This window comes from Neofelis nebulosa, chromosome 2, assembly GCF_028018385.1.
Source record: "Neofelis nebulosa isolate mNeoNeb1 chromosome 2, mNeoNeb1.pri, whole genome shotgun sequence".
In the NCBI taxonomy this organism is placed as follows: Eukaryota; Metazoa; Chordata; class Mammalia; order Carnivora; family Felidae; genus Neofelis; species Neofelis nebulosa.
This window is the reverse complement of record NC_080783.1, coordinates 101204678-101211536: the sequence shown is the minus strand read 5'-3', so window position 1 is coordinate 101211536 and position 6859 is coordinate 101204678. Positions and strand designations below refer to the sequence as shown.

The 6859-nt window shown below is 37.0% G+C and overlaps 1 long non-coding RNA gene across 1 annotated transcript in view; it reads right to left on the bottom strand.

Moving 5' to 3' along the window:
- Window positions 1–1277: 1277 nt before the first annotated feature.
- LOC131503802 (uncharacterized) overlaps window positions 1278–6859 on the bottom strand; it is a 66522-nt gene continuing 60940 nt past the window's right edge. Inside the window, exon 3 of the long non-coding RNA XR_009257618.1 lies at window positions 1278–1460. This is a non-coding gene — a long non-coding RNA (uncharacterized LOC131503802). The remainder of the gene's footprint in view (window positions 1461–6859) is intronic.

Here is a 6859-nt window from a genome sequence, read left to right as displayed (position 1 = left end):
TATACAAAAGGAAATACTCTTCATCCCTAACGGGAAGGAAATTGTGACATTTTTGGCAATAGAGGTGAACCTGGAGGACATTATACTAAGTGAAATAAGCCAGACGTGGAAAGCAAGTACTGCATAACCTCATCTATGTGGGATCTGAAACAGACAAATGCACAGAAGCAAAGAGTAAAATGCTGGCTTCCAGGAGTTAAGGGTGGAGTATATGGAGAGATGTTCCTCAAAGGATTTCGTCAAAGGATTTCATGTTGGCCAAAATTGTAGTTAGAGAAGATAAATACATTTGGAGATCTAATGTACAGCATAGCGACTGTAATTAATAATCATGTATTGTATGCTTGATATATTTGCAAAGAGAGTAGGTCTTAAGTATTCCCACCACACACACACACACAAAGAGATAATGATGTGAAGTGATGGACATGTTAATTAACTGAATTGTTGGGATCATTTCACAATGCATACGTATATCAAAACATCAGTTTGTGCACATTAAATATATAGAATTTTGTTTTTGAACCATGACTCCATAAAACAAAAAAATATATATATATAGTGAATTCCTGCATACCCTTTATCCAACTTCTCCTAATGCTAGCATCTTATATAACCTTAAGACAATAATAAAAACCAAGAAATTAACATTGGTGCAGTACTGCTACGATTATTATATATATTTTAAATAATAAAATTGAGGACTTCTTTATATAATAGGTCATTTGGATAGTCTTTTTGTGAAAACTTCTCAGTTCATTAGCCAATTTTTCTAGTGGGTTTCTGCCTTTTTCTTCTGTTGAAATTTGTAGTTTCCTTATAAGTTTTATCCCATGAAAATTTTTGTCAAAATACTTATGCATTAATTCACTTAAAATAACAATAGACCTATACATGTTAACACAACCAATATATTTAATAAAAAATGCCTATAGTTTCAAAAACGAAAAACAATGTTAAGAGTGACATTGTACAGGAGCACCTGGATGGTTCAGTCGGCTAAGCATCTGACTCTTGGTTTTGGTTCAGGTCATGATCTTACGGTTCATGACATCAAGCCCCTTGCTGGGGTGTGTGCTGACAGTGCAGAGTCTGCTTGGGATTCTCTCTCTCCCTCTCTCTCTTCCCCTCCTCTGCTTGCATGTGTGCACACACATGTGCACGTTCTCACTCTCTCAAAATAAATAAATAAACTTAAAAAAAAGTGATATTGTACACATCTCCAGTGTCTTTAATGCCTGGATTAATGGAAGATAATTGAATTCCCATACCTGCTTCTTGGTTCTATTTGTTACGGTATGCTTTCTTATTTGTCTTGTATTCAGCAGTGGTGATACACCAAAGTAGATTCAGCCATTATTGATTGATGGGCGCTAATTTTGTTTCCAATTTTGTAGGGCTTTGTTGTGATTTGCTTTGTTTTTGCCGTCATGTGTGTGCTTCGGTAAATATTCTTGTACCTTTTAAAAAGGAGGAGGAGGAGGAGAAGGAGGAGGAGAGGAAAACAAAGGCTGGTTGCCTTCCAATATTTAAAAGCACATTATTGGCTTCACGATGCTACTTCACATCATTAAGACATATCCCACAATAACTGAAGCCCAGCTCAAATAATACACTTTCAGACAGCTTTATATATGTTACATATTTCCCAGTTTTATCATCTCCATAACAAGCCACTTTCCTAAATAATAAATTGGGGACAATGGAGGAGAAAGAGAAAGCAAACACAATCACCTCAATTATAGAGACTCTCATCCCAGGGCCTGTCATCTCATGATCTTATTTTCTTCTTCTTGCCTCTGGGCACCATATAACTTAGACTACCTACCTATTATCATGGGGAACTTTTCAAGTTCCCTAGGCATTTTGTAACAAAGATATTGCCTTAGTATTCCACATTGGGTGAGCCCTGATAGTATTGAAATCCTAAGAATCCATTCTATCTAACCGTATACTAATCATAAAATGGAGCCTAAGGAATAAAAATAGTAGTGCGGGATAAAAGGATGCCACAAAAGTACTGTCTTGGAATAAAAAGGAAGAGGAATATGGATCTCTACCATGAGCCATAAGTTCCTAATACATACACCCGCATCCATTCAGCATGGTATTATAGTCATTTATTCATGGTCTGCCTTTCCCACTAGACTGTGACTTCCTTTAGGTCAGGAAGCACTTATTATCATTTCTTGTGTCCCTAGCATCTAGCACAGAGTGAGATCCAATATAAATGTTTTTGGTTTAGTGTGATTGTTTGGAAACAAATAAATAAATTGTGCTCGTTCATTAGTTGAACACATATTTAGTGAGCCAAGACATATGTTTTAAAAGTTTAGGATACATGAAAAGAACAGATTTCCATCCAGTGGAGCTTACATCAGGGAGGAGAAAGATAATAATTAATAAATATAAACATGAATAAATCATATAACAAGGTAAAAGTGGTTATTGTGGAAAAAAAGAAAAAGTAGAGCCACGTTAACGGGATTGACAATGGGCAGGATCTGTAGCAGATTGCAGTGTTGAAAAGGGAATTCAAGGTAGGGCTTGTTATATAGCTGAGATTTAACCACAAATTGGAAGAAGAGAGGAGCAAGGAGGCTGGTGTTCTCGGCGGGAGAGAGCCAGGGGGAGAAGAGCTGGAAAGGTCAAAGTGTGGGTCAAGTAACGGCTCCTTGGCAACTGGGGTGGGTTTTGAACCAAAGTGTAAAGAGAAGAGTTGACAGGAGTGATATTCTACATTTTAAAAGGATCTAACTTACATTGTAAAAATCTGTATTCGGTGAAGCAGAGAGAGAGAGGGAAGAAGCAGGGATTGCCATGAGAAGGCTCTTGAAGTCATTCAGGTGAGTGGTAAAAAGCTCAGACAAGCTGGTGGCAATAGACATGGAGAGAAATTTTTAAATGTTACATGGGTGTGATGGTAGAGCCAGAAAGTTTCCCTGACAAAGATTCTTGACCAAACTTTAGTCAGGCACTTGCATCTTCCTAGGCCCATCTGTGCACTTCCTTGTAAAATCCAGTTGTAACATGAACCCTGCCAGATCACCCTTGATATCTGATCAGGATTCCTAACTCTTCACCCTTGGTATCTGGTCAAACTGACCAGCTTTCAGCAGAAATCCTCTTAGGTTGGTGCAGTCAGAATTCTTCCTAGATTTCATGTCTTTTCTTGGTAAATTTTCCATCCACTGATTCCCCTGCTTCCTGGCCATAAATCCCCACTTGTCCCTGTTGTATTGGAAACAGAGGCCATGGGATGCCTGGGTGGCTCAGTTGGTTAAGTGTCTGACTTCATCTCAGGTCATGATCTCAAGGTTTGTGAGTTTGAGACCTGTGTCTGGCTCTGTGCTGACAGGTCTGAGCTTGTTTTGGATTCTCTCTCTCTCTCTCCCTCTCTCTCTTTCTCTCTTAACCCCCTCTGATCTTATTCTTAAAAATATTAAACATAAAAAGTAAAGGAAAGAAACGGAGCTCAGTTCTACACTGAGGTGTCTTCTCCCTTACTGCAATTATCCTGAATAAAATTTTCCTTCGCCATTTTAACCTCTGTCTGCCTCTGGTTTTCTCTGACATTCCCTTTGGGTTGGATCTGGGGTATGAGAGGAGGAAAGGTCCAAGGTTTCTGGATCAAGCAAAAGGAGAGGTGGGGTAGTCACAGAGGGAAACACAGAAGCTTCAGGTGAAACAGGTAAAAAGTTAAGACAGCTAAAACACATAACATTTTTTTTTTGGTGGATTTTATGCACTTCTCAGCTCTTTGCTTTTCCAATTGCTACCCAGCAGGCTGCTCCGTCTGTCACTGTTATTTATCAGTTGTCCAAACAAAATGTGTTCCTAGATTTGAGGCTTTTTAAATATGTCTAGGAGGGCTGTAATCAGCCTACTCTGGCTGTAATTAGAAATGTCATATGGAGAATCACATCCTGCTACATTTTAAGGTATGTCTTAACTGGCCACCACCATTAACTGTACATGAAAATAGTTATAAACATTAAGATTAATGAATGGTTATTGCTAGTCGACAAGACACCATGGTACCCACTTATGGAAGATATCAGCAACCACATACAATTACAACAATTTTTTGCAACATGACAACGTAGGGAATCCTTGGGGCAGCATAATTATTACCTCGTTTTCCCCCTGACATAGTGATTTTAGGACGACATAGATAATATTAATACTAAATAGCACAAATCCTGTGATACACTATCAACCAGCTACCAAGTATATGGTATCTGGATTCTCTAAGAGTTTATTCATTTTATTACTTAATGCCATTTCATGAATGCGCCAAATAGGAAGGAAATAAACTGCCTGTCTCTAACAAACTCAGAGAATATAAAGGAAGGGGGTGGGGGGAAAGCCATCTAATCATTTTATCAGTTTCTGAAATCTAGAGTATCAAGGTAGAGTATCCAATAAATCACTGGAATAAAATGAGATGCAGCTAGGATGATGCTTTTTAAATTTGTTGCTTGTAAATTTGAGCCGTCAGCTGAAAACTGGAGTGGGAGGTCGCCATTGGAAAGTGACCTGAAGTAACAGGGATTTGCTTGTCATGAAAGAAAAAAAAAAAGAGTATGTATCAAATGAATAAAATAAATCAAAGCCTCTTTAAAAACCGTCTGTTATGACCCTCTTGTTTTACGGTAGAGGAAAGGAAGATACGAAGAAAGAGTCATTCAGCTGGTAGGGCGAAAACTGAGGTCACCTGAAGCTAACCTCAAACTGGTATTGCCTTGTGGCATTAAGGACTAAATAACCACGACGTAGCTGGAGCAGACGGGTCCAGAAGAACATGAAGAACAGTCAATTTGGGAAGAACTTAGAGTGTGGGTTGTATTATGTTAAGCCCTGGGGCACAAATAAACCAGCAGCGGGTGTGCAAAGCAGTCTCTCCTCTCAAAAAGTGCATCCCCGGGAAAGACAGAGGGTGACCTAGCTAAATCTCATTATAAATCTGATAATGGCAGGTGAACTGGCAGAGAAACCAATATTTCTAATAGGAGAGTCATATCAGGGAACACTTTTATCAGGACGGTTCTGGCTGTCTAGGACTGCTCATGTCTTAGGATTCATTTATTTCTGGATCGTGGCTCTTCAGAAAGTGACACAAAAATTAGTCACTGAGCATAAAATGAAATGTCTCATGACCAAAATAGCTCTCTTCTGTATACAAAAAAAAAAAAAAAAAAAAAAAAAATCTAGCTAGGGACTTAAAGACTTACTTTACTTAGAGAATTCATGTGTTAATCTGGACGGACTGTATCCAATACAACAAGAAAGGACCTGGGACCTCTGTGCTACCTGTGTCTCAGGATTACTAGTGTGCTTGATTTTTTTTTTTTTTTTTTTTTTTTGAGTAGGCTTCATGCCCAGTACACAGCCCACCTCACGGCTTGAACTCACAACACTGAGATCAAGACCTAAACTGAGATCAAGAGTTGGACGCTTAACTAACTGAGCCACCCAGGCACCCCGGCTTAAATTTTTACTACAGCCTATTAGTAGTTCTCTACCTCGTGGGAGTCTGATTTGACAACTCAATCTCTTCCATTATCTCAAACACTCCCTGTAATTTTATTAGCAATGTGGAGGAAACACATACCCACAAGGAAAAGAAAGTAGAAAACAAAAAGGAAACAGGCCAAGAAACCAAAAACAAAGATAAATGGTACAAGAGCTGAGGTCCTGAATTCTTTTGATCTCTCTGTGAAATTAAAAAGTTCTCAGTGTTAAAAAAAAAAAAAAGTTCTCAGTGTTTGTGGCATTGCGTAATGAGTAAGGAGCTTGAGAGCATAGGAAAAGATGTCAACTACCAACAAACATGATTGTTCAAAGATCAATTTACTAATGACAAAACCTGTTCAGTGATATTCTTCTAAATATTAGGAGACGATTCGGGACTTGTGAATTTAATAAACAAATAGCTCTAAATATTTAAGCATTATAAACTCTTTAGATCAAATTTATCAAAGTATTTAATTATAATCACATTCAAATATACTTTTTTATTAAAAGGACATCAAATACACATTATTAGAATTTTATTTACCAGAATTGTATTAAACACAATTAAATTATAAAAGTGTCTAGATGATAAGTCTAATATCTTTTTTCATGCTTTTTTCTTATTTTTACTCTTATTTTCATATCTTATGATATGATATGATATAAGTTACCTTTCTAAACTTCTTTTGATACCCCTTGACCAGCTTAAGTTATAGGATCCAAGTTACCAACTGCTGATTCCAAGGGCATAAGTCATGGAAATATCTCTTGATTTTAAGCCACATGGCTCCTTTTCTAGCTGAACTTCATTTGTTACCTCACCATTACTCTTTTTTTTAATTAAATTTTATATTTTGAGATAACTGTATATTAACATGGATTTTTAAAAAGTAATACAGAGAAATACCATGCATCTATGACCAGTTTCTCCCAAGGTAACATCATTAAAAAACTATAAGACAAAACTATAAGATATTGACAGATGGAGAACATTTCTGGAACACAAGAATCTCTCCTGTTGCCCTTTTAGAACCACTTCCATTTCTGTCCTGCCAACACATTTTACTTAAACCTTGACAAACACTAACCTATGTTGCATTCCTATAATGTAATCATTTCAAATATATAAATAGGATCATATTGTATAGGATGAATGGCTTTTTTCATTCATAATGATGTCCTTGAGATACATTCAAATTATTGAATTTAATAGCTTAATACTCCAATCCTTTCCATTGCTGACTAGAAATACATAGTATGGATTTATTAATTTGTTTAATCCTTTGTTGAAAAATATCGAGGTTTCCCATTTTCTGCTGTAATGAATAGAGCTGCTATGAAT